This window comes from Brachyhypopomus gauderio, chromosome 19, assembly GCF_052324685.1.
Source record: "Brachyhypopomus gauderio isolate BG-103 chromosome 19, BGAUD_0.2, whole genome shotgun sequence".
Lineage (NCBI taxonomy): Eukaryota > Metazoa > Chordata > Actinopteri > Gymnotiformes > Hypopomidae > Brachyhypopomus > Brachyhypopomus gauderio.
In genome coordinates, this window is record NC_135229.1 from 12,246,747 (window position 1) to 12,272,646 (window position 25,900).

General features: G+C 40.9%; 3 long non-coding RNA genes across 6 annotated transcripts; all 3 read right to left on the minus strand.

The window, feature by feature from the left end:
- Positions 1–2,295: 2,295 nt before the first annotated feature.
- LOC143483124 (uncharacterized) lies at positions 2,296–3,942 on the minus strand. Of its 3 annotated transcripts, none has more exons than XR_013122398.1 (3): positions 3,598–3,942; positions 3,374–3,516; positions 2,296–2,931 (listed from the first exon to the last, which is right to left on the minus strand). It is a non-coding gene; the product is annotated as an uncharacterized LOC143483124 (long non-coding RNA). The 3 variants fall into 3 exon arrangements; XR_013122397.1 differs by lacking the exon at positions 2,296–2,931 and adding an exon at positions 2,966–3,285; XR_013122399.1 differs by lacking the exon at positions 2,296–2,931 and having other exon boundaries at positions 3,293–3,516; positions 3,598–3,729; positions 3,803–3,900.
- A 2,023-nt stretch (positions 3,943–5,965) lies between these two features.
- LOC143483241 (uncharacterized) lies at positions 5,966–9,167 on the minus strand. Of its 2 annotated transcripts, none has more exons than XR_013122447.1 (3): positions 9,089–9,167; positions 8,635–8,716; positions 5,966–7,566 (listed from the first exon to the last, which is right to left on the minus strand). It is a non-coding gene; the product is annotated as an uncharacterized LOC143483241 (long non-coding RNA). The 2 variants fall into 2 exon arrangements; XR_013122448.1 differs by lacking the exon at positions 5,966–7,566 and adding an exon at positions 7,616–7,990.
- Positions 9,168–18,554: 9,387 nt separating this feature from the next.
- Positions 18,555–20,388, minus strand: LOC143482632 (uncharacterized). The gene is made up of 3 exons (XR_013122272.1): positions 20,268–20,388; positions 18,853–18,958; positions 18,555–18,691 (listed from the first exon to the last, which is right to left on the minus strand). It is a non-coding gene; the product is annotated as an uncharacterized LOC143482632 (long non-coding RNA).
- Between the last annotated feature and the right edge of the window lie 5,512 nt (positions 20,389–25,900).

Genomic DNA, 25,900 nt, shown 5'->3' on the forward strand with positions numbered 1-25,900 from the left:
GAAGCATAAGGGCTACAACTCTCCTGAATAACCTGGCTCTCAAGCAGCTGGTGAATATGAGCCTTGACAGAGTCATAATCGGATGGAGGGATACGCCTGTACCTCTGTCTTATTGGTACATCATCCAACAAAGGAATGTCATGTGAAATTAACCCAGTACAACCGATATCACCTTCGAAGGAGGAAAACACTGCCGCATGCTTACAAAGAAGAGACCGTACCTTCTCCTGGTCTACTTGAGACAGCACAGACAGATCTAAAGCCTCAATCTGCTCCAGTATTGGACTGGACTGAACAGTATGGGCCTGAACTTGGGCAACCACCATAGAGGGTTCACTCACCTCCGTAACTCCAGCCGGCAGACTCACAACCTGTACACCGGTCAGTGATGCTAAGGGACAATGTGGAGGCAAAGAAACACTGGAGCAACCCACATTTACCAACGGTACATAGACGGTCCCTCGAACTACCTTAACCAAAGAGACAGCAACTAACAGACCATCAGGTAAGGCACCCAAAGTATCCGAGGGTTCAACTAGGACCCCTGTACTGCACTCACTGAGCTGACTGGAACACGTGGCTGCAACCATCTTAAACGTACCGGCTGGTATTCGAACAGGTCTCCGTCCCCTTACTCTAGCTACCCCTGTGTCTACAGTTGAGGGCCCATCAGAAGCCTGATGACAGTACTGCAGGGCTTGCTGCCAAGGTGAGGACGCATGTACAACTGGGGGAAGATCAAACAATGCAGGACCATGCTGGCAAAAGAGCTCCTGATAGCATTCTCTGATGACGTTCATACCCAAAACGCCCGGGACTATAGGTGACGTATTAGAACCTGGAGGATCCTTAACTACCAGCCAACCCCTTCTAGGAATGGACTTTCCAAGTACGTCCACAGTTAGCTCCACGTAGCCCACATAAGGTATCTCTAGCCCGTTAGCGGCACGAAGCTGTAACCACTGGCAGGAATGCAAGTCTCCCTGAATGTGCTGACGAAAGAAACTTTCAACTATGGTTGAAACCATCGACCCCGTGTCAAGCAAGCAATTAACCACCACTCCCCCCAACCGGATAGCCACTTTTGGACACTGTCCAACTAAGGATGGAGCGGTAAACTGAGGTGGAGAGTGCTGTGAGGCAGAGCCAGTACTGTCCCCTCCCAATGTGTGGCTCTGCACACTGGAGGGAGCTAGTTTTCCGCCGGCTGAGAGCTAGGGGCAACACGGCCCGGATGGAAAGCCCCTATTGGGTGCGCTGGAACACGCTCATTATCACAGTCTCTAGCATAGTGTCCGGACTTTTGACACCGCCTACAAATTACATTAGGCCGGCTGCTAGGACCAGTAGGCCGAGGAGAAGCATACAAGCTAGCAATACTCTGTGTTAACTGATTAATCTGTTCTTGTTGTTTGAGTAGCATAGCTCTTAATTCTGTCATCTCAGAAGATTTAAAATTATCTGCAGAACGTCGAACCCCATAAGTCTCCCTAGACATTTGCAGCGCACACATTGAGGGGACAGAATGGCTCCTACCTCTCCCATCATCTGGCCTACTCTCACGCTCCCATCGGATAGCCGCTGCCCGTATCTGTAGCATGGAAAGCTCTGGTGTCTGACGGACCAACTGCTTCAGTTCCCTACGGAGGGCAGAGTCATTAACATTCTCCACAAATTGGTCACGAACCAACACATCAGCATTAGGCACTACATAAGATGCACACTGCTTTATTTTATCCATGAGAGCCAAAAGGACATGCGAGTATTCCTGCAAAGACTCCCCTTCCAGTTGCTTACGGCAAAAGAAGCTCTCCTGCAAGGCAACATATGACCTTGAACACCCATATAGCTCTTGAAGTATAGATAAAATTTTCTGTGGGTCCTCCCTTTCCACCCTAGGCCTATACCTTATTTCATCCTTAGCTTCTCCTTCAAGATGATCTAGCATAAAATAGGCCTGGTCAAGGGGTGCCAAACGGCGTGCACGGATGCTAGCCTGTACCTCCTCACTCCACTCCTCGATACTTATACCAGCCCTGCCCCTAAACACTGGGCATTTACGCTCACGGGGAATATACAGCAACCTCTCAACTGGAACAGGGTTACTCACAGTCTCTTGAGACTCACCACCACTACCGGGGCCTGGCTGAGACTGGGAAGCAGCATTCTCCTGCAACAGGCGCTCATTATCTGCCTGCAGCCGTCTTACCAGCTCTCTCATTTCCTGGAGCTCACTGGCCATGGTAAAACAAAAAAAAGTGGAATAGAGAAGAGGTGGGAAATAAAAATCACTGGGTTAGCTTTAAGGACCTCCCTACAGGTACCCAACTAAAATCCTTGGGACCAACACCAACTGCTGTTTTGCCTTTAAACCAAAATAACCAAAAGAAATACAACTGAACTCCCAAAAATACGTCTCTGTTTCAAATCCTGCCGACTATACGCCACAAATGTGACCCTTGTTAAGGTGAGCTGTAAGCTCGACTACGCCACCTGGGGAGTTTCACCCCAGGAAATATAACCCAAAAGCACACAGGTTCATTTAAAGAAAAGGGCAGAGACGTAAAATTTGGTTCAGTGTACAACTTTTTACTTAAAGGTAAAATTGGAAATAACACTAAAATGCACAGCTTTATTAATAACTTGGTTTTAAGAAAATCACAATTTAGAATAAAGTAAAAATTGTTAAAATACCAACACAGGGGTACTGGCAGTGCTAGGTCTCATTGTAGTATTATCATACATATACTTAAAACTGGCTTCAGACCTTCAATGATTATCCTGGTAACGACTGTACCACACACACACACACACAGCTTCCAAAAACCTCAAAAGGTGATGACTCCAACCACAGCAGACAAAGTGTAAAAGTGAATGATTATCCCCGAAGGGTAACCAGCCATCCAGGAAACACCCGTGCACAGAAGTATTCTGACGAACAGATAAAAGACATGAATGATTAATACACTATTATAACTTTAAAACTCACTGCAGCCAGTATCCCTAATGTTAATTAAAAAAAAAGAGAGATCAGGTTCACATAGAACAAAGAAAAGAAATCCAATACCGCTCAGGGGTTAATTCAAAAGAAACAAAATCAAGAGAACTAAACTAAATAAACAGAAGAATCACAAAAAGTTTAATTATAATCAAATAAACAAAATAACTGAAACATTATAACGCTGATTTAACCCCCACAAAACAACCAAGGCAAAACAGCAGAAGACTAGGGGAGGCTCTGCTCAGCGCCACCTAGGCCCTTCCCGTGGCGACACTCCAGAACTCCTAATTAAAAACGACATTTTAAGTAAATTAAAAATAAGCTATATTTAAACAAGTGATATGAAAAACCACATCTACTGAGCCCACATACCTTCAAGCTTGATTTACCATTACATAGGACCCCTTGCTCCAATTGCAATGCTTCCAGTGTCTGAGATAATAAAACCAGGATTCCCGTGCCTTACGACGCGGTTTTCTAAGCACACCCGTTTTCAAGCACGCCAAGGGATATACCTAAACATGACGTAACTCGCTGTACATCCTATAATGGTTAAATCCCAAACAAATAGGTGGAAAGTAACTCCAAATGCCTACCTTTCAGCCAGTAGCACTCACATCAATGTAAACGGCCACTTTATACGCGACGTTCCACGTTTAGGCTGCAGCTAACGGCTAGCAGCGTGGTGCGACAACAGAGGGAGGACGCCTGCTTTCCGGCAGAATCCCCTATACATCAATGGGTTCGCGTCACTTTAAAAGCACATTAAACATATACAAGGCACGGAAACGACAGACATACCTTAGCACACCGTCTCAGCAGCAAGTCCCGCAGTAACACGGCCCAAATAATAAGGGAAGCACGAGCTTAGCCCAAAGCGTGCTCACTGGGTATATATACTGGTGCTAAATGACCAACCAACCCGCGCAACACAGAGGGGAGGGGGGAAGCCACTCCCTAACTACGGTGGCTGCCCAAGCCCAGAAACCACTAGGCAGCCCTGTGACAGCTCTGCCTGTTACATTCGCTTACAAAGCCAAAAATGGACTGGCCCCTCCCTACATGATGTCCATGGTCAAAAGCCGATCCGTACAGCGAATACTCAGAAACTCAAGATGGCTCGACTTGAAACTCCATGCTTAAAGTCTCATGGAAGACAAAGCTCCAGACTATTCTCCGTCCTGGCTCCAAGATGGTGGAACAATATTCCATAAGCTGCTAGGACTGCAGAGTCTATTGCTATCTTCAAGCGTAGACTGAAGACCCACCTGTTTGTTGAGTTCTTACCAGAGCACTAACTCAGCTGATACCACTTGAGGTTGTTCTTTAAATGGTATGTCTGTCGATGGTTATTTGTGCTTCTTGGCAAATGTCTAACTTACAAAAACACTAGATAATGACATGGACTCCTGTAGTTTAGTAGTAGTCTGACTCAATGGTATCTTGAATCCTGCAGTGTCTACTGCAGGGGTCACCAACATTTTTGAAACTGGGAGCTACTTCTTGAATACCAATTATAGCGGAGGGCTACCAGATTGATACACATCAATGGAACGAAAGTTGTTGAGGGGGGGGTGGGGGGTCGATTGCTAAGCGGACATCCAGCTGCCAGATGCTCAGGTACCAGATCAGGAACAGAGGATTCACGTGTCTAACTGAACTGTTCAAATATGAGTGCTTAGGGAGGTGTTGTGATGCAGAGAGAAATAAACCACATTGGTCTCCCTGTTACCGTGCGTAGATGTTTTGCAGATTTGCAGCAAGGCAGGCTCACTAGTCGTAGCTCTTCACAGAAGAAGAAGCTCCTGAGAGCCCTGAATGCCTGTATTTCAGTCAGATGCCCTGCGTTTGGAGAGGACTACGAACAGGTTCAGTTAAACAACCTCTGAGCCATTCAGAACACATCAGAACCACATGCAGTAGTCTGCAGGAACTGCACACAACCTTCTTTATTTTCTCACTCTGTTGCTGCTGAAGTCCAGGAGCAATGCTCTTCTGATGTACTGTCTTCCACAGGATGCCCATGAGTTCCTGATGATGTGTTTGCTTCAGCTGAAAAAGGAGGGAGAGACACTCAGGGTTTCCTCCTTCTCTTACATCTGCCCTGTTGCAAATTTTTCAGTGGTGAGCAGTCTGACATTATCCACAAACATGCAGTAGAAACTAAAGTGACTAATGACATCTTGCCACCCTGACAAGGCACTACATCAGTGACGTAGCTGAGGAGAAAGGAGAAAGCTGGTTAACATTCAATGATTCAAAGGTTTCAAAAATGAATGAGCCAGCAATCCTTAAGCGCAGGGCAAGAACAGCCTACCTGCTCTTCTACATGCAAAGATAGGAGCTCACCTTCTCACTGAGGTATAGTAGGGGCAGTATCCCCCTAAACCCAACTCCATGCCAGGTCCAAGTGAAGATGACTGAAATGATGACTGACAGAATTTCCAGCATCCTGTCCTCTAAGCCCTGTTTGTCCTTTCAACCCCATTACCATCTTCAACCCCGTTACCCTAGTCTCAACCCCGTCACACCTACATTTTAATACATAATTTTAAAAAAATGCATTGAAAAGTAATTTAATGTTTGTTGACTTCTGTCTAAAATGTTGAGTTATTATAAGCTTATTGATTTTTGTGAAGATTCTTTAGTTGAACCACACTTTTAATGAAAAATGACAAGAGCGCTTTCATGAAAAGGGACATTTCAGACTTTAGTATTGCAAAAAAGTGAGATTCTATATCATTTTTGTATTCACAGTTATTGAATTAGTGTTGAGGATATCTGATGAATATGAAAATATTGATTTCTTCAGAAATGCATTTTATGATCATATTCAGAGAGCTTCCACTGTGTACGTAATGGGGTTGAAGAAAAACATTGCCCAGATCTTGAAAAAATGACCAATAATAATAAAGAGCTAATGCCTGAGATGAGGAAATGTGATTTTCTGATTGGTAAAAATATCCTTAATGCTGTGATGTATACAGAGAAATTATACATTTAAGCAAAAAATTTGAAAATGTCAAAGTCCAATTTGAACCATTATAGTGGAGTGACCCAGGTGTGTCGGAGTCCTGCCAAGCACTTAACGATTCGGTGAACGAATCTTTTGAAGGAATCTATTTAGTGAACTGATTCTAATGATTCAGTTCATCTAAAACACATATGTCAAAGTCAAGGCCCGCGAGGGTCCGCGCGGCGAAAATGACGTAATCGCAGTGGCTCTGCCTGTGCGCGAGGGTCTCGCGTGCTGTCGATTCTCGAGGTCGTGCACATCTCAAATTTTGTAACTTTGCGCGCGCCACGCCTCAACGCAATGAACAAAGTCATGTTTGCAGGGTTCATACACCTTTATAAGGTGGAATTAAAGCACTTGTACGTCACTTTAAAGGTCCATTTCAATATTTCCCAGCACGTTAAACTTAATTAAGTTAAATATTTATACATATACTCGAAATGGTTCGAAATAATTCGCTTTTTATCACATTATTTAATGGTTGTTTTTTATTTTCAAAACGCTCAATCTTAACGTCTTCATGATCTCTCATGTTTCGTCCTGGAATTACAAGAGGCTCGTATTTGTTAACGTAACGTAATACAGCAATTTGTTGTGAAACGAAGTAGTTACAATTTCAAGCATTTTCAAGTACTTTAGCCTAAATTCCAGCACTTTTCAAACCTGCAACACAAAGCAACATTAAAATTCGGAGTCGCGCACTATGGTCACTCGCGAAAGTATAAACCTAAATCAGCAGTCAAAGCAGACATCAACGTTCAGCTATCCCCCTCCTCAAAAATGGCTAAACGTAAGGTGGACACTGAGAACAGGGGTTTCAAGCCAGGTTGGAGGCAGAGTACATGTACTGCGATACTGAGAAATGTTCATAAGAAAGGCCTGTGATTATATTTTGTTGATTTACTACCCCCTTGTGGTCGGATTTGAGTTAGGTTTCGTTTTGGCGATGTCAGTCAGTCGAGCATGATTGCCTGTAGCACGGCAGAGAGACAGTGTTTCCAGCATTTTTAAACCTGCACCTGAGTGAGTGAGAAGACAACATGTTAAAAACACACACACACAAAATACCTCTGACACTATCAGATGTAAAGCCCCACCTTGATGAAGTAGCTGGTTCAAAGCACAAGCTGGGACATGAATAACATTGTAAAGTTTCAGGCATCACCTGTTACAGGGAGCAGGAAAAGCCAACCAACACTTGGGTTCATTGCACAATATCACCATCAGCACACAATATTGCACAATGATAATAAAGATTTTACAGTAGTCTACTAACTACAGTCACAGCTAAATTAAGAATACACCATACATAATAAACATACAAGATTGGGTTATATTTGAGTGTAGTGGAAATTCCCCCAAATGCTCATGATACAACCAAACAGACAGCCTGCCTGCACAAGCACATAAAGGAACACACACTCAGCAGCAAGGAGCTGTTCAAGTGGGACACGTGCAGGAAGGGGTTCCTCTAGTAAACGCCGCGGGCAGACCTTCGACAAGGGGGAGGAGCCGTCTTCCTGCCCATCATGCCTCTTCCTCTGAGACCCTGCTGATACACAAGGGTTTGCAGATCCACACTGAAATCCTTCAAGAAAAGTGGTGAATGACCGGCACACGTGGATTCTTTGCATTTTTTAATCATGTTTCATTTTCCCTCATTGTTGTTTAGCCAGACATCTGCACCCTGAAGGAAGAACCAACCAAGCTTGAGTGGTGGGTAAACACGTTAGTGAAGACAGGATTGTATCTGCAGGATTGTACGTGACTGTTCCACTTTTCATCCTGCTCTCCTCTGTCCTGGTCCTATGGAGGCCAGTAGGGGGCGTGTGCTGTGTCTTGGAGAAAGGGTTGGGTTCCTGTACACCATCTCTACTACTGCATCTGAGTCTTCTGCCTGAACAGAGCTCATCTTGGTTGGCTGTATGGGTTTTTGTTTTGATGCTTAACTCCTCAACCCTGCTTACCTACAACTAAAGATGGAAATAGGTGCAGATGAAGGACTAATGTGCATAATATGTAATAGCTTTGGTTAAGGTTTAAATAAAGGTTAAGGGAACTCACTTATCCAATAGCTCACTGTAGGTTACGGGATATAACTAACCAACTTCACAAAGTTCCTTGCTATAAACAGTAGCCTGCTTTGTCAGAGGTTTACTATACAGCTACAGTTACTAAGGGGTTGGCATATAAAACGTATGCAACAGATTAAGTATTTTATAGGGAATAGGTGTTATTATACATTTACCTTTATCTGATACTTATTAGGAGTTAATCTGGCCTGCTATGGATATAACTAAGAAAAGTTGGTTAAGCAATTAACTAGATTTATCTATTAACAACTAGATTAATTTATTATCAAACAGTACTATTCTAAATCAATGTATGAAAAGGTAGTTATTCTCATGGAAACAGTTATACAGACCAGTGCAGGGTGTCTCAATGTGCAAGAAAGCAGAGGGGAAGAGAGGAAAACAGAAGAGACCCTACACCAAACTCCTCTTCCTTTAACACCCAGCGCATATCAAAGGAACCGCAGTTATCAACAACAGGTTAATCTGTGGGAATTTGTTTGATGATATAACCAACATAGTACATTTACACACAGGACCCCCACCTCTGTGTCTCTACCTTCTTTCTGAACTGAAGACGTAGTCTTTCCCACTACACAACATGCTGCAAAATGAGTCCAAGCAAGCCTGGCAAATACACAGATAAACCAAAACACAAACGGTCAGTTTTAGCCCATTTCAATGGGGACTCCTTGAGTCACACTTCCCCCACTATGCCTATGTATGACCTCCAGGGAAAGACCACCCTCTGTTACCACTCATGGTTTAACACATCAAATCCTGCATCCCGCACAGAAACATAACATTCTGACACTTCTGCATGGCCTTGACCTGTTCGCCCTGTGAGTGACCGGCAGACAAGGCACAGGGTCTGGTTCAGGCAGGGTGTCAAGAAGTAGCATGTGTTTATTTAATCCCCATGTAGAGGCAAGAAAACTATTTACAGAAAAAAACCAAGACATAAAAAACCCAAAATGTGATAGTTCACAAGTTCCTCACATCAATTGTCACACTGCACAGTTCAAGCATCAAGATCATTTCTTACTTTCAGCATTACATACTCTCCCACCAAAAACATGCTCAAACAATTCTCATCAGGCCTTTTATAGTGCTACACAGGAAGTGGTGTGATGTCACTTCCTGGATTTTTGGTGGTAAAACCCAACCCATAAAAGCACTCTACACATAGTTGCCAGGTTCGCAGTTTTCACGCCAAATTGGGCTGGTTTGAAAATCCAGCCGCAGGTAAAAATTCTGGGGTTGCTGGCTGCAGTTTTTTGGGCAGGAGTTACAAATCAAAACTAAGAATCGATCCCGATATAATAGTCAATTTTAGTTTAGGCCCTTCAGAAGCCTAAACTAGCCCAAACCCTAAAGTTATTGACTGAAGGGCGGGTTTTACACTGAATTTGTGTAGGATATTTTTGTAGGACCTGGCAACCCTGACTCTACAGAACCCAATCTGTTTTCTCAACAAAACAACATGGCTGCCTTTCTCTGCATACCAGTCACCGGTATTGCTCAAATAAAATGAACATTTTTCATTACATACATTATATAACCTTTCCTTTTTTCTGTGCAGGTTCTCCCTTGGTAAGCTGATTAATATTACTCAATAAAAAGTAAATTGCATCCTATGTGTCTTCATTTAGTTATTAACTTACATAATGAAATCAATGTCAATACTTATGTTGTGTACATTGTGGTGAAGGGTAGCTCCATCACACGCCCCATTTGGGTGCCAGCAGGTTTCGTGCTTATGAGATTGTAGGTCAATGTCTAGGAAATGACCTGCAGAAGCTTCTTTTGTCAGGTTCTCAACAGCTTACTGGTCACCTGGAGAGGTGCAGCTACGGTGGTCTTATTTTATCCATGATTCTTTGGGTTTACAGTATGTCCTCTGAAAGAATGTTTTGAACACATCCAGCATTTGGCAAGGAACATTGTAGGAGTCCTCCTAGAAATAATGAAATCAGAGCTTGCTGAAATTATGCTGGCTGCTCCTGACTAGTTAGTTGATGTTTTGTTTTTTGTGTTTATATGTGACGTATTCCTTGAAACTTCTTACCTCAAGTCTGAAACGGCATGTTTTAGAAGTGGATGCTAGTTTTGCCTGCAATTTCCTCTTCTTTTCCACTGTACACAGTGTGGCATGTACTCATGTATTTAACCATTTAAATACATTTCTGCCCATATCAGAGTTGGCCTCAGTGGGAATATGCAGATATGTGGCCAGTTGGTCTTTTGCTGGTGAACCTACATCAGCATGTTCTATCTAGAGCCTTTCTCTGGCATATCTCTGCAAGGCATCATGGGTATATGAGGCCAGAGAAGCTTCTAGAGTTCTTTGTCATTGTAATCATGATCAAAGTTCCACAGCAAGCAAAAATGATCATTTGAGTAACCTGATTTTTAATTTTTACAAATTGATTGTCTTATGCACATAGTTGATTAGGGAAATTAAAGAGATGGTCACAAACTATAGTGGATGATTTCTGATAAATTGATGTCCTAATTCAGCCTATTTGATATGCGTGCTTTAATTCGCCTAAATGCATTATGAACCTAAAATAGATTTATGAGGAAATGGTACAGTGCAATCTGTGCAAACTTACTGTGATGATAGTTAAGGGTTCATACTCTCATGCAGCAGTCTTTTGGAATTATGGGAGATTTCTGAGAAACTGATAACCAATTTCTGATAAATTTATCTCCAAGCCCTAAGAACATATTAAGACTTCAATGTGGATTTTTGAAAAATGGTACAGCAGAATCTGTCTACATTTGCACCGGGGGATAAACAAAGACTACCCACTCTTGGGTGGTAGTAGAATTTTTTTGGCATCATGGGAAAATATATATATATATATATATATATATATATATATATATATATATATATATATATATTAGTGGTGGGACTTTAACGCGTTAATTTCGATTAATTAATTACAGGAAAATTAACGCACTAAAAAAATTAACGCATTTTAACGCATTTAACGGACGAGACACTTTTGCACCGTGGAATGTTTCTCAGTGCGCGAGTTCCGGGCATACAGATTATATGGACGCACAATAAGATGAGCATGATGGAAATGACTGAAGAGGCTACGCTGGTGGATGGGAAATTTAAATATAAACTTCCAGATGGAAGTACAAACATAGTGTTATTTACACTTTATGTAGGAAGGAGTTCGCTTATCACAGGAGCACTTCCACCCTTCATTACCACCTCAACGCAAAACATGTTGGGGCTAACGCTGGGCGTACACTGATATTTTAAATCGTGTACTCTGCTCCAGCTCAAACTGTACGACTAAATCGCAGGGAGAGTCGGCTCGTGGAGCTGCTTCAACAGTGCGATACTCTCACGAGGAGCGATTTGAATTTCAAACATGTTTGATATTCTTGCGACGCTGCGATTTCTGATCGGGAGTTGGTCGTGAGGTGTGAATCGCTCCTCGTTTACCTGTGTAAACTATACGATACACGACACGCGATTGAGCCGAAACGAGTGAAAAATCGGCTGAAAATGGGCCAAAAATCGCACAGTGTATGCCCAGCTTAACGTGCAGGTCAGTAATGATAACTTAGCTGCTAAATGTATTCCTAATACGATAGGGTGACCAAACGTCCGTAATTCACATCCTGTGAGGAAATGTCCTGGTTTTTAAATGACCTTCATTGGACCATTAAGACTGGATTAAACTTTCGCGAGTGGCCGTAGCGCGCGACTCCGCACGCGTTTATACATGACGCGTCACATTATTTGTGTTGTCCGCTCTCTGTGGTCGAAGATAAAGACTTACAAGAAGCGCTGCGAATTGCGTCAACTGATGCAAGTTACGAACTACCGTCCAGGGGTGAGTTTCCCAAAACGTTCTTAGCGCCAAGTACTTCTTAACCTCGTACGTAAGAATGAGGTAACGAAGTACTTGGCGCTAAGAACGTTTTGGGAAACTCACCCGAGAAAGACAATGTCGTAGAAAATCCAGCAGCTGTATGATGAGGAAAGAAGTAAAACAGGTTATTGTGAAGAGCGCCACAAATGTGGCTCTGACTGGGGATCACTGGACCTCTGTTAGCAACAAGAATTATCTTGGTGTGACAGCTCATATTATAGATGATGAATCTATAGATGATGAAGATCCAGTCATTTGCTTTGAGCATGCAGAAGACCACTTCTAGGCACTATGGAGATGCCTGTGGCAGAAGCCTGGGAAATTAAAGAAATTGCTAAAATGCTATTAAAAAACATCTTCTGATTTACTTCAATTCTTCCAATATCCTGAGCAAAACTCCCAAAATTAAACATTTTTGATCAGAATTTCCAATGTTCTGAACTGTTTTCTGCACACTACACATATATTGGTCTGTGTAGTAGACTGGTGGAAAAATAAACAAGATGTTGAAGTTTATGATTATGTTCATTGATTCATTCATCATTCAAACTTAAATTAATATTTAATATATAATATATATATATGTGTGTGTGTGTGTGTGTGTGTGTGTGTGTGTGTGCGTGTGTGTGTGTGTGTGTGTGTGTGTATAATATTTATATATATATATATTTTATTATTATGTATATACAGGGCAGTCATGGCCTGGTGGTAGGGAACTGGTCTTGTGACCGGAGGGTCGTGGGTTCGATTTACAGACCTGAGGCCATGACTGAGGTGCCCTTGAGCAAGGCACCTAACCCCAACTGCTCCCCGGACTAGGGCTGCTCACTGCTCTGGGCACATGTGATCCACAGCCCCCTAGTAATAACTAGTGTGTGTGTGTGTTCTAACTGCACAGATGGGTAAAATGCAGAGGACAAATTTCGATTGCGGTGAAAAATCACAATTGACAAAATATGGCACAATTACATTTTTATTTACATTTTATATATAATGTATGTATATGTACATACAACAAATATGTGACTATGACGGACTTGTATACAAAATGGGTTGTTGCTGAGCCTCTGCAATCTAAGATCACAAGTGAAGTGTCAGCTGCAATCATTAAGAAGCTGTACTTGTTCGGCATGGTCAAGAAAATTATTACTGACCAGGGAAGAGAGTTTGTTAATGAGGTTAATATTCAGTATAACTTAACTTTTATATTATCATATTTACCATATGACATTTTACATTTACATTTTTACTTTGATATTTACACAGCTGAACGAGAACATATTTGCAACTCGCAATGTTAAACATGCAGTTTCGAGTGCAGGTGATGAGGTGTTGATATTCCAAAACCCTAATAAAACACACAGAAAAGACTCCCTTGCAGACCGGCATCAAGGGCCTTTTTCTGTAGATACCATCACTGCTAAAGGTGTGACAACTGTGGTGAAAGACTAAGGGACTCGTTGCTGCATTAATGTCTCACGTCTTAGGCCTTTCTACCAATTGAAAAGTTTTGTCGTCATTGGTGTTCAAGATTATTGTATATTGGGAAATTTCTACTCTTAATAATATTCCTAATTTCTCTTGTCAGACTATGGACCAACCAGTTTCATGTCGCATCAGGACCATGAATACTGGACACCTAAAAATTATGAGCATTTATATGCTTTCTCTGTGGAGAAATGGGAAAAATACTTGGGTCCTATTGAAGAAAAACAGTTTCATCTAAACTCGTCATGTGAACTTCGCTTCCTCACATTATTTAACTCTCACTCTTACACTGTCAAGCACTGTCTCTCACACTCTAAATTAAGTAACTGATTATTATTATTAATTTCAGCTGAAATACATTTTGGACACTAGCCGTCCAGAAACAGAGCTTATCATTAAAGATGGTGATGTCTGTCTAACACGTGAGGACTTCTGGAGTCTCGGATTAAACCGATGCATGGAATCTACTGTATATATTATATATGTTGCAGAATGTTTACTCTAAGAAAAATCTAACTAAATTGATTTTGTTTGCATTTTACTCCGTTTTGTTTTTATAGATTGAGAATGCATGTTTTAAGCTCATCACTGCTGCTCGAAGACATGTAATCAAGAGTCAAATTATTGTTTTGTGGGTTTAATGTCCTTTTTTTGTATGGGTATTTTTATAGAGTTCCTAATTATTCTTAAATAGGGCAAAGATGTTCACATTGTGGACATGTATGTCATTCCCACGTGGAAGACATCAGATGTGGACCCACTGTCAAGCTTACCGGTAATATTGTTATAAGGCACTTATATAAGTCACACTCATGAATGCCCATAATTTTGTACAAAAACGAAGTAATCTTTTTATATGTATTTCTCTACAATACCAGGACAGTCAGTGCTCCAAGGATGCTATTTTGTTTCCTGCATGGAATAGGCAAAAGGATCAGGCATATCACTTTTTGCTATGCGTTGAGTTACAACTATTAAGATAGATATTTAGAGATTCTTTTCTGATTCTGATAGAACAAAATAATAAGTTGCCTATCTGGTCATTTTTAAATATGCCCAATGCAGGTTTTACTGGTAGCAGAGAAAGAGATCATTTTTCTAGACTCTTTACTGCCTGATGGTTTTGGAGATGAGGCCTACAGAACTAACTATATTTAGGTTAAGATAAAATAATATTTACTGAAGTAAAACTTAATTTACTTTATTGCCTCTATGGCTCCAGGTTTAAGTAAGAGCCTTGTTCTACGGCTCATGTCATGTCTTTCTCAAAACCTGCTGTGAACAGAAAGGTTAGCCATGAGCACAGACAATATCTTGAGAAGTGGGAGATAAACTACTTTTTCGTAGAGCTCAGGGGCATCCCGACATGTCTTATATGCTCAGATAAAGTTGCTGTGCACAAGGAGTACAATATCAGACGTCATTACACAACTAAACATGCTGAGGAATATGCAAAATATCAGGGAGAAGAGAGAAAGTGCTGTGCCACCAAGCTTAAAACATGTCTACTGCGGCAACAAGATTTTTTCAAGAAGGCAAGCAAAGAAAGTGATGCTGCTGTCGAAGTTTGCTGCGTGATGAGTCAGGTGATTGCTAAGGCTGGAAAGCCATTCAAAGATGGCGAGTTCATCAAAAAGTGCATGTTAAATGCTGCAAGTAGTCTGTCCAGAAAAGAAGGGTCAGTTTAGTAACATCAGCCTTTCAGCCAACACAGTGGCAGAGCGCATTTCTGACCTGTCAGGTAACATTTATGATCAACTGCGTGAGAAAACTAAACATTTCCATGCATACTCTGTTGCTCTTGATGAGAGCACAGACGTCACTGACACTGCGCAGCTCGCAATTTATGTCTGTGGTGTTGACGGTTGTTTTGAAGTAATGGAGGAGTTGCTCACAGTGATTCCAATGCATGGCCAGACCACTGCTCAGGAGATGTTTTGGAAGCTGTGTGATGCCATTGTGGATGCTGGCTTGCTATGGAAGAGTTTTGCTGGAATAACAACCGACAGAGCACCATCAACGACAGGGAGGAAGAATGGACTCGTGGGACTTGTTCAAAGAAAACTGGAGGAAGAAGGTGTGGAAGAGGCTATTGCTCTCCATTGCATTATCCATCAGCAGGCCCTTTGCAGCAAATGCCTGACGTTTGACAGTGTGATGTTTGATGTTGTGAAATGCATCAACCATATCAGAACCAGGGGCTTGAAGCACCGTCAGTTCCGTTTTGGGGGAAATAGACTCATCATATGAGGATGTGCTCTACTTCACAGAGATACGCTGGCTTAGCAGGGGAAACGTCTTGAAGAGGTTTTTTGAGTTGAGAGCAGAAGTGAAAGCCTTCATGGAGAAGGATGGGATGGCTGTTCCTGTACTTAGTGATCCCAAGTTGATCATGGACTTAGCTTTTCTGGTTGACATCACACCGGAGCTGAATGTACTGAACAAGAAGTTACAAGGCCAGGGGCAGCTTGTGAGTGTTGCCTATGACATCAGAGCATTCTCCACAAAACTTGGGTTGTGAAAAGCCCAGCTTTCTCAGACAAACCTCTGCCATTTCCCAGCATGCAAGGCACTCATGGATTCAGGCACACCATTCAGTGGTGAGAAGTATGCTGATGCCATTGTAAAGCTGCAGGAAGAATTTGATCACAGGTTTGCAGACTTCAAAACATTTTTACTGATCCCTTCTCCTTCGGTGTGAAAGATGCTCCTCCTGAGCTTCAAATGGAGCTAATTGACCTGCAGTGCAATTCTGAACTCAAAGCCAAGTTCAGGGAGGTGAGTGGAAAAGCAGAGAACCTTGGCAGGGTGTCTACAGGTTTGACCAAGGGAAAATTAAGACATTAAGACTTTTTAATACCGTTTTCCAAATAAAATTAAGACCAACTCGCAAGATCATACACGTTAAAATAAAGCACAAAAACCAACTGATTATTTACATTAATTAATCTAGCTGCTTGAAAACTTCAAATGTTAATGCACAAGACGGACAATACAAGACACAAACATTACATTTTTTTTCACTGTACAGTATACACAATGAAACTTTATACAAAACAAAATTCAAACACTGACAACAGCATCATACCACACACACACACACACTAGGCCATTTTCCTGTTTTTCTGATCCACACTCCAGCTCATGCTCAACCCCTTTCAGTTCTGCTACTTTTTCTCTGAAACTCTTTCTAAGGATGTTTGATTTTGTGATCACTTTGGCCATCAGGGTTCCTGCTTTCCCTTCGGCTTGTTCAGCAAGTAAATTATTATTATAACTGGTTTATACTTAACCTTGAAAGTGACGTACAAATGATTTAATTCCATCTTGTTAAGGTGTATGAACCCTGCAAACATGACTTGGTTAATTGCGCTGAAGCGCGGCGCGTGCGAAGTTTTTACAAATTTTCTACTTCCAGCAATGTCACCCAAGTAGGTGTTTTCCCCTCATTTTCTGCAGATCTTGGAGAAAGCCGTTGCCAATCTGGAACGCATCTGTGACGGGCAGGTGTGAGCAACAAAAAGGAAGCGATCACGCCAAGTCTCAGGGAAAAAGGGTGGTTTAATATAAAGTGTGCAAACCTAAAACCCGTGCACTATCTCCAAATTAAGGATATAATGACCAGCGGTCAACTGGTACAAAGACAAGACATATATAGGCAAACAAACGACCCTCAGGTGAGACGGATCACGGGCTCCGCCCACCTGAGGGACACACATGACGTCACCAGACAATAACAACAACAGCCGCTGTGGACAGAGACGGCCGGTAGGGGGCCGCCTCACCGTGACAGCATCGACTTTCTCCTGAGCTTAGGGATGGTCTTGTCAGAGGTGGATGGTGCTTCAGCACTGGTAGACTGGAAACCTGCAAAGTCAAAGCAAATAGACGGCGTGAGAGGGATGCTGTGTGTAGTCTTCCATGCTGTTGTCATTATTGTTGTTCATGCCCTATTAGTTGTGCAGCAGGAAAGACTACTAAACCATGGAAGACTACTAAACCATGGAAGACTCGGTTCTTTATAAATAATGCTGTCATGAATTAAACTTCATGAAATACTAAAATGCGTACCATCTGGAATATGTTTGTCCACCACCTGGTCCTCCGTGTGAACATGCACTTAGTTTGTCCGTTTCTTTAAAAAGAGCAGACAATTTGATATTAAAAAATCATTCAAAATATGATTGATGGTAGCATAAATGTATGGTTGAAAATCATTCAGAAGAGCAGAGTCTAAAGCTAATGGTGTGACTGGGAATAAATACATTTTAAAAACAGATACCTTGAATCTCCGCTTCAGAAATCTTGGAAACCTGAACCACCAAGATTTCTTCTCCAGCCCCACGTCCACTGTCTGTGCTGCACTCTGCAGAGCGGAGCCTGTATGGTCCTGTTCTGTCCGAGAGATGGTGATGCCAGCGACATCACCGAACAGAGTGAGGGCAATCAGAGCTGACAGCTCAGAGCAGCATCTCTGTAGTGACAGCTTCACTTCCACGTCAGCCTCCGTCACAGATGCGCTTCTAGAACCGTAGTGATCAGTGTCAGGCTTGGTCCAGGATGTCAACCCAAGGCGTTCTTGGAGAAAAGTTTCTGAAGCAGTCTTCACAAATCTCCTCACGATGCCCGACTGGAGTGCCTCCTCAGAAAGGTCAGACAGCACTGACCGAGTCTCCCTGCAGCTCATTTGTGCCTTTACTCGGTCCAGAGCCGCAATCCTTTCCAGCATCAGGTTCCTCACTATAGGGATGAGGTCCTGAGCAACCACCTCCTTCACTGCCACTTTGACCCATGCTGAGATTTTTTCCAGCACTTCAATCAAATCCTCCATTTTCATCTAGTTAGGTTAAAGGAAAGTGTAAAAAGTTAATCAGTATCCAAAAGCTTAATGATTTTTAATTATTACTTTTTTTAACCTTAAGCTGATTATTTCTTTAAGAAGTAAAATGCTAATGTAAAGAACATCTACTGTTGTGAAGGTCTGACCAGACATGGCCAAAGGCTCATGTTGCTATGGTAACTCAGACACACAGGCAGATAGGAAGACAGATACAGAGATTCGTACTCACATTGCTTGGCAGTGTATTCCTCAGCTCTTCAGTTAGAACAGCTGGATTAATCCCAGAGGTGGATACGACTCCACCACTTTTCCCACATGGAGGAGTGTTGAGATCCTCAATCACTGCCTCCTCCACTCTAGTACAGCAAATAGCTGTGGTGAAAGAAACATTTACTTTAAGCATCTATGAGGCAGAGACTAATGATGCACATAAGCAAATGTCACTAAAAACAAATTGTGGAAAATTATAGTTATGAATAAATAACCTCATAATGCATCACGTTTTGGTAACATGTAATCACGCTAAATCTCACCTGAAAACCATCTGCTACGGTCTTTCTTTGCCTGCTTGTTTTTCACGCTGGGGGCAGACACATCACAGCCCTCAGGAAGCTCTTCTGCTGGCCCAGCTTTCTTAGACTGTAGTAGAGAAAATGAAGAAAAAATGAGTTTCATGATGACTATCGCAGGGGTTCTCAACTGGTCTCAGCCCGGGACCCACTTTTTCCCCCCATTGTCATTAAGTCGCGACCCACTTTTTTAAAAAAGTTGTCAGTTGCCGTACACCATGCACTTTATGTAATACAACTTGTTTGGTGGTCTTATGAAGGACCGTTTATAAGCTATTGAAATTATTACAAAAAACAGTGTGTAGTGCTCTGGGGCCTTCACGACCGCCACTTGCGTCTGTGTTAAGGTCATTTGTAGACGGTGCCTTAGACGTTGCAGTGGTGAAAGTTGCACATTTAAAATACGTCTATTCCTGACGTAAATAAAGTTGTAGATGTTTATCTTGGTTGCCAGAAACAAGAATTTTATTATAGCACTTTTGCCAATACTGTCTTAGTTATTGAAGAAAATTCCGAATACTCGAACGTGAAACAAACTTTACTGAAGTTTCCTAGTATGCATACGAGTGACTTTTGATCCCATTAAAATTAATTTAAAATTATGTACAGTTATAAAGAAGTGTGTCCTCTTTGGGTCCGACAGAGATGTAGACTGTGTGGGAAAAAATGCGATATTTTTCGCTTGGCCATTTTCAACGCTTAGTGCTAAAGTTTCAGCTCCGTTTTGCGAGTCATGCTGGTGATCGGATTCCTGCATTTGTTGATGGGCAGAGACGAACACGTGAGCGGGAGCTGGAGTCTATCGTTTAACTTTTAAAATACAAACTCAAAAGAAAAGGATGGATATTTTTCCAATTACAAAAAATCCTTACCCATAAAAAAATAATGCTGTCGCCAGTGGCGAGTGAAATAATTATAAAGTAAGCTACATTATGCATTAAACACGTTTCTGTGAAAATACAGGCTGCGGACATACGCGCAGACAGGATAGGGGGAATACGAACATTTCATAATTTGATTTTTTTTTCTCAACACCGCTGGACTCTCAAGGAGAGAATATTGATCTATCTTAATGACCTCAGATGGTTAATAACCAATATTAATTGGTTACACATCTTAAATGTGATAAGAGGCCGTAAAATGAAGTAACTGGGATGTAACCGGATAATTAATGTTAATCTGAGTCGCCATTTGTGGTCGAAAGCAATTTAGTTCTATTTTTGTGCAATATTCTACAATCACTGTTGCTACAAAGCAACTTTAGAGAACTGTCTCGACGAGGAATGTCATTTTCAATAAATAGACTGAGAAGCGGCTCTCTCGAACTTACTCGGACTAAAGTGAGATTATGGAAAAAGCTCAAAGGAACATGAACTTACCCTCATCATTTGTTTAAACATGATCACTTGGAATCTTCACTCCTTTACTCGCACAAGATATCGCTGAACCGCTCTACTAGCTACTTCAACCTCGGTGACGATCAAACCATCTGTGGTTAAATTAAACACTGTCTGTGGCGACTTTTATAGGTCTCCTGCATTGTGACTTCATATGCCGTGTTGTCGTAGGGACGCAGTTAGATAATAACTAAAACTACTAATTGGCCGTGTTGTCATAGTGACAGTTAGATAATAACTAAAGCTACTAATTGGCCGAGTCTTCAAGTGCAAATCACATTGAGCTGGCCCATGTTAATCTCAGTAGTTTGGGCTGGGACATTTATCACACCCACTCTGGCCCTGGACGTGTATCAGATCCACTCCGGTGTTATAAAAATCTGTGCTACCCATCGAATGTCCTACTTAGGTATTTTCATGTCAGTGTACAACGTACACCTATAATTTTTCGTTGTCAGCATTTTTTTCTCTTGAATTCACAATGAGGACTGTCCATTTATTTTGCCAATTTACTTTTTTGTCAACAATTATTAAATATTTTTGTGAATATCCTCGGAAAGACCTGAGAAATATCACTACTGCTTTGTTTCTAATACGTGGAGGTTCCAAATGTCTGCTAATCAGTTTGTTTTATCCTTGCCAGTAAATAACTGTGCTCTCTTTTATCATTCCATCCTAAATGGTTTTAGTTGACTGACCTTGAAAATAGCACTTCGACGTTCGTTCAGTTGGGCTATTTTACATTTTGAATCAATTTTATTAAATACAAGTAAATAACCATGAAATGGTAATGACGCTTGCACTCATCGCAGTCATTTCTGCGATACTCAGTTAAACGTGCAATTGAGGAGAAGTGGGACACGATACCTGTTTCTGATAAAGGGGACATACCCAAAGAGCTTCAACAAATCACAGAGGCAAAATCTCAGAAGTCCCTCCAAGTTTCAAATAAAAGGTCAGTAAAGTTCAAACATATGTTAGTCCAAACATGCTTCCAGCATTAATACTGTAGATTTTATGGTCTATATCGGTTCTAGACTGCGTTAACATCGTATTTGGACTGCGCAGACAGATTACATGGAGAAACCTGTGCACTTCACCTGTTCCAAATGCTCAATTCGGATAACCTCATATTAAGGCTCTAACGTTGGAGGATCCGTGGCTCCGTCCGAAATGCCGTGCAGTAGGCATTAGATTTCAATGCATTACGTTCTGCTCAAATCTTAAAGCAGTGCGTTCTTTCAGTAGGCGACTGGGCAGTTTTCATAACCTCGAACATACTACGTCCGTCATTTACCTATATCATATGATATGGCATATAACGTTATACCACCACAGTTTAAGGACCGCTATTAATTAAAAGCGCCATTCCATATTTGTGTTTTATATAGTTATATTGATTTAGAATCAGCATCAAGACGTCGTCGAGGACTAACAGAGTTACAATAACCATTAACCTCGATTTAGCCTTATTAATAATCCCAAAGCTAGATATATTTATATTTGCAAGGGTTATAATTTTCAAGGGGATAATTTGGCATTTCACTAGCATCACTAAAGTGAGGTGAATCCCCAACTTTGTTATATCAGTGTGACAATTAGGCAACCAAGATTTATAATAAACTAAAATAGAATTAACGTAAAATAATTTGACATACAAACCACTTCTAAACCAAATAAAGTTGGTCAAATCTTTAAAATCAAATCTTTAAATCACAGAAAGTAAAAGTGTCTAAAATTGATGTAAGTGTCATCACCATTGTAGTTTTTATTTTGTGGTTGTACAGGGTGTCCGCCGGGTCTTAAAAAGTACTATAAGTTGATAAATCAATATTGGAAAAATGAAGGCCCTTAAAAAGTATTTAAAAGCCTTAGTCGCGATTTTGGAGTAGGGCCTACTGGATTTTCGTTGATATTTTAGCTTTGCAACAAAAAGTATGCAACTATTAAAAATAAGATGTCCCTTTTTTACATCCGGTTTATGTAAAAACTTTTGGGAATCATTTTCACTATCAGTTCGTTTTTAAATTCTCTATTAAGGCTTTATTTTATTATTTTATTTTTCATACAGAAAATAATTCTGGAAATATAATGTGTCGTTTTGCAAATATAACACACGGCAAAGTGAAGGAAAAAAACAATAAAATCCAGTCAGCTCGCGCTCTCCAAATACTTGATTAAAAAAACAAAAATGCTTTGGACGGAACGTACACGTACCATAAGGCCCGTTAGGCTTTTTAAAGGTAAAAATGAGTGGACTAAAGAAAAGAAAGTGGGAACTGAGTGCCGAGTGCTTAAAAAGTGTGTTGAGTGGACAACAAAATATTTTTCTCACTGAGCTTTGATCAACGGCTGTATGTGTGATATGCCAAGAAACGGTTGCAGTTTTCAAAGAGTACGAAATCAGCCGTCACTTTGCTACGATGCATGCAGACCATGCTAGCAAGCAGTCAACAGAAGGACGAACGGCTACTGCTCAGAGGTTGGCAGTTTCTCTACTGTGTTATGAAAAAAAAACATATGGAAAGTTTGGAGGAGCAATGTGCGCATTTACGCACAGCAGGGGTACAGTAGCTTCATTAACTCACCGTACATCGCTCTCAATTTAAAGAGCCCTTTCTAGTTTCTGCTGCTGGCAGGATATTTAATGCAGTCTGTCTCTCAGGACAATCCGTCCATGTTTTTGCGAGGTTTAAAACAATTAGAAATTATTGAGCTTACACTGTAAAAAAAAAAATCCTAATTTTATGTAAAATAACTGTAAATATTTAATGTATTTTAACATTTTTTCCAATTGTATGCAAAACTTTGTAAAATTACAGACATTTGTAATTTGACAAAATGTCTTTTATTTTAAGTATTATGACAATAATTACAAGTTACATGCTTTTCTCGTTTTTTTACGGAAATAATACAGTATTATTTATACGGTATTTTTCTGCTTTCTTAAATTATATACAGATTCATGTATAATTACAGCAATTATCTGCAATTAAACATTCGGTTGATTATATAAAGGTTTATGTCTGTAAGAACTAAAAAGTTTTTTTCTCTGTCATTTTAATCAAAATCTTATGTCTTTTGGCACTGCTGGTTTAAACATGATTTTCAATGTCAGAAATGAATGTGGCTTACATGTATCAATACTCGTATTTTGATTGTTAGGCGTCCTCGTAATTCAGAGGATCCATTGATGTTCAGGAGAAAAATGAACAAAATATATAGGTTCGGACATATTAATTTGCCACAGAACGTGATGGTAATTGAAAATAATTTCTGCAGTTGAAAATGCTCATTTTTATGATGCCTACAGAATGAAGAGTGACTTCCTAATGTCAGTTTAGACATTAGATTTTTACATTGGCATATCTAAAGTATGTAACTGTAGTAATGGCTGTAGGAGATTTCTGTTGATTGTTCCATCTCTATTGATGTCTGTTCTCATTTTAGTTCTTGTGCAGTCAATGGCAATAGAAAATGGCAGTTTGTTTGGGCGCTGGACTTTTAAAAGAAACATTTCTAAACACTGGGTCTATACTTGAACATAACCAAGGAAATAACCTGTAACACACTGAGAGACAGATGAACTGATATACTGGTAGACGTACATTGTAATGGAACAGGCTTTTAAACTTAAAAATGTGTGTGCCTATAGTTACACACTGGAATAAAAACACAAGTTGAACAAGCACTTAAATATAAATGTTATCTCTAGGCTAGGGGCATAAACGTGATTTGAGCTCATTGCTTTTAACCATAATTGGTTAATCTGACTGTCATTCAGGAAACTGGCCAATGACAACTGTTTGCGCCTCTCAGGTCATGTTTGAAAATTTCAGTGTGTGCTGATGGTCAGCCTACGAGCTGTGGTGGCTAGCTAGCTACCTGGATTATTTTACATCTACCTGCCAAATTATTATTTTGAGCGGATTATCGTTGGATGATTCAACAAAATAAGATGGAAACGGGGCACAGAGGAAGAAAATTTAAGTGAAGCATTATTGGTGACATCAGGTAAGAAAACGTCCTTACTTTATGTAAGCCAACGTTAGCTAGTTAACTAGCTAGTTAGCCCAGTTTAAAAACACATTTCACGTGAATGTTTCATTTGATAAAGATGAAAACAATAAAATATTAATATCTAATATTTTCCGATGCTTTAAAATACTTTAATTCGGTCACTGTTAAATACATAATGGGTTAAATAATGCTCTATGCGGTAATCAAGTCTTTGTTATAAGGTTCATTGAACATAACTAAATCTAGCGACAGCTAGTTCCTCAAATTCGGTCTCGGTCTCATCGGACGTAATTTCTACATTTTTAGCACTCTGGATCTGTATTTTGAGTGGCAGACATTAATGGGGTTTAAAAAATCCGCCTCCATCACGTTCTGCGTGGCTGAATATTGTACCGTCCGCCAATGGGCAGCGACGAGGGGTGGAGTCTACAGGCCTCCCAGCAGGACCCGCGGTGAGTTCCCTGTTTCCCTGGATGTGTGTTGTATGTGTTAGTGTTTCCCCTCCCTTTTCCCCTTAGAATCAGTGTATTTGGCACTTGTTTATGCTTTTAGCGTGTTGCTTATAAAATAACAGTTCGCTAACATTGGTGTCATGATTCATTCTGGTCCTTCTGACTCAACACCGTTACAATATGTAATGAATATGAATAGACTTAAAACTGCAGCATTTTTTTTGTCGAAACCTTTCCAGATTAATGGAGGAAATCCTATGCAATTAAAATTCATGTTGCTGCTGGACCACTTCTCAGTTAAGTTAATGCAGATCTGCACTGAAGAAAGAAAGGGTGAAGGAGACCAGGTATGGTTTGTGTAAAAAATTAAAACACCATTATTGGGATCATTGTGAAGATTTTGTCCATTGCATTTTTACCCTTAGGGAATAAATATGCTTTTCTCATATGTTAAATATGTAAAGCAAAAAAATTATATGCACCAAGTTTGGCCTACATTTTGTTTACTGTACAGAGCTAGAGCGCAACACAGCCCAGAGCAGGAGCGCAACACAGCCCAGAGCAGGAGCGCAACACAGCCCAGAGCAGGAGCGCAACACAGCCCAGAGCAGGAGCGCAACACAGCCCAGAGCAGGAGCGCAACACAGCCCAGAGCAGGAGCATCACAGCCCAGAGCAGGAGCATCACAGCCTAGCTCACAGTACAAATCAATCTGGCCATTATGTTGAGGTGAGTGACTCTCCCTGCTGCACCACTACACTGGATCTTCAGGATCTGCCACCTCCTGAATCCCTCTTCACTGTTTATGTGTTTTCCAAGATTAAGTGCTATCATTGTCATGATTCAACATAACACAGAAGTGTGATCCCTTTTTGAAATGGCTTTGCTATATATTTGTACTATAATATTTGTAATGTTATTGGCACAAAATTAACAGCAGCTAACTTTGGATTTTGTCTGCAACTTTTTAACAGGCAGACTTCAGCTTTTCACTTCTGAGAGGCCAATGACCAGATCCTGCAGATTTCTTCTCTGCAACATACGGAGAATACAACCCTTTCTTTCACAGGAAGCTACCCAGGTGCTTTTACAGTCTCTCATCATCTCAAAGCTGGACTACTGCAACTGCTTACTTACGGATCT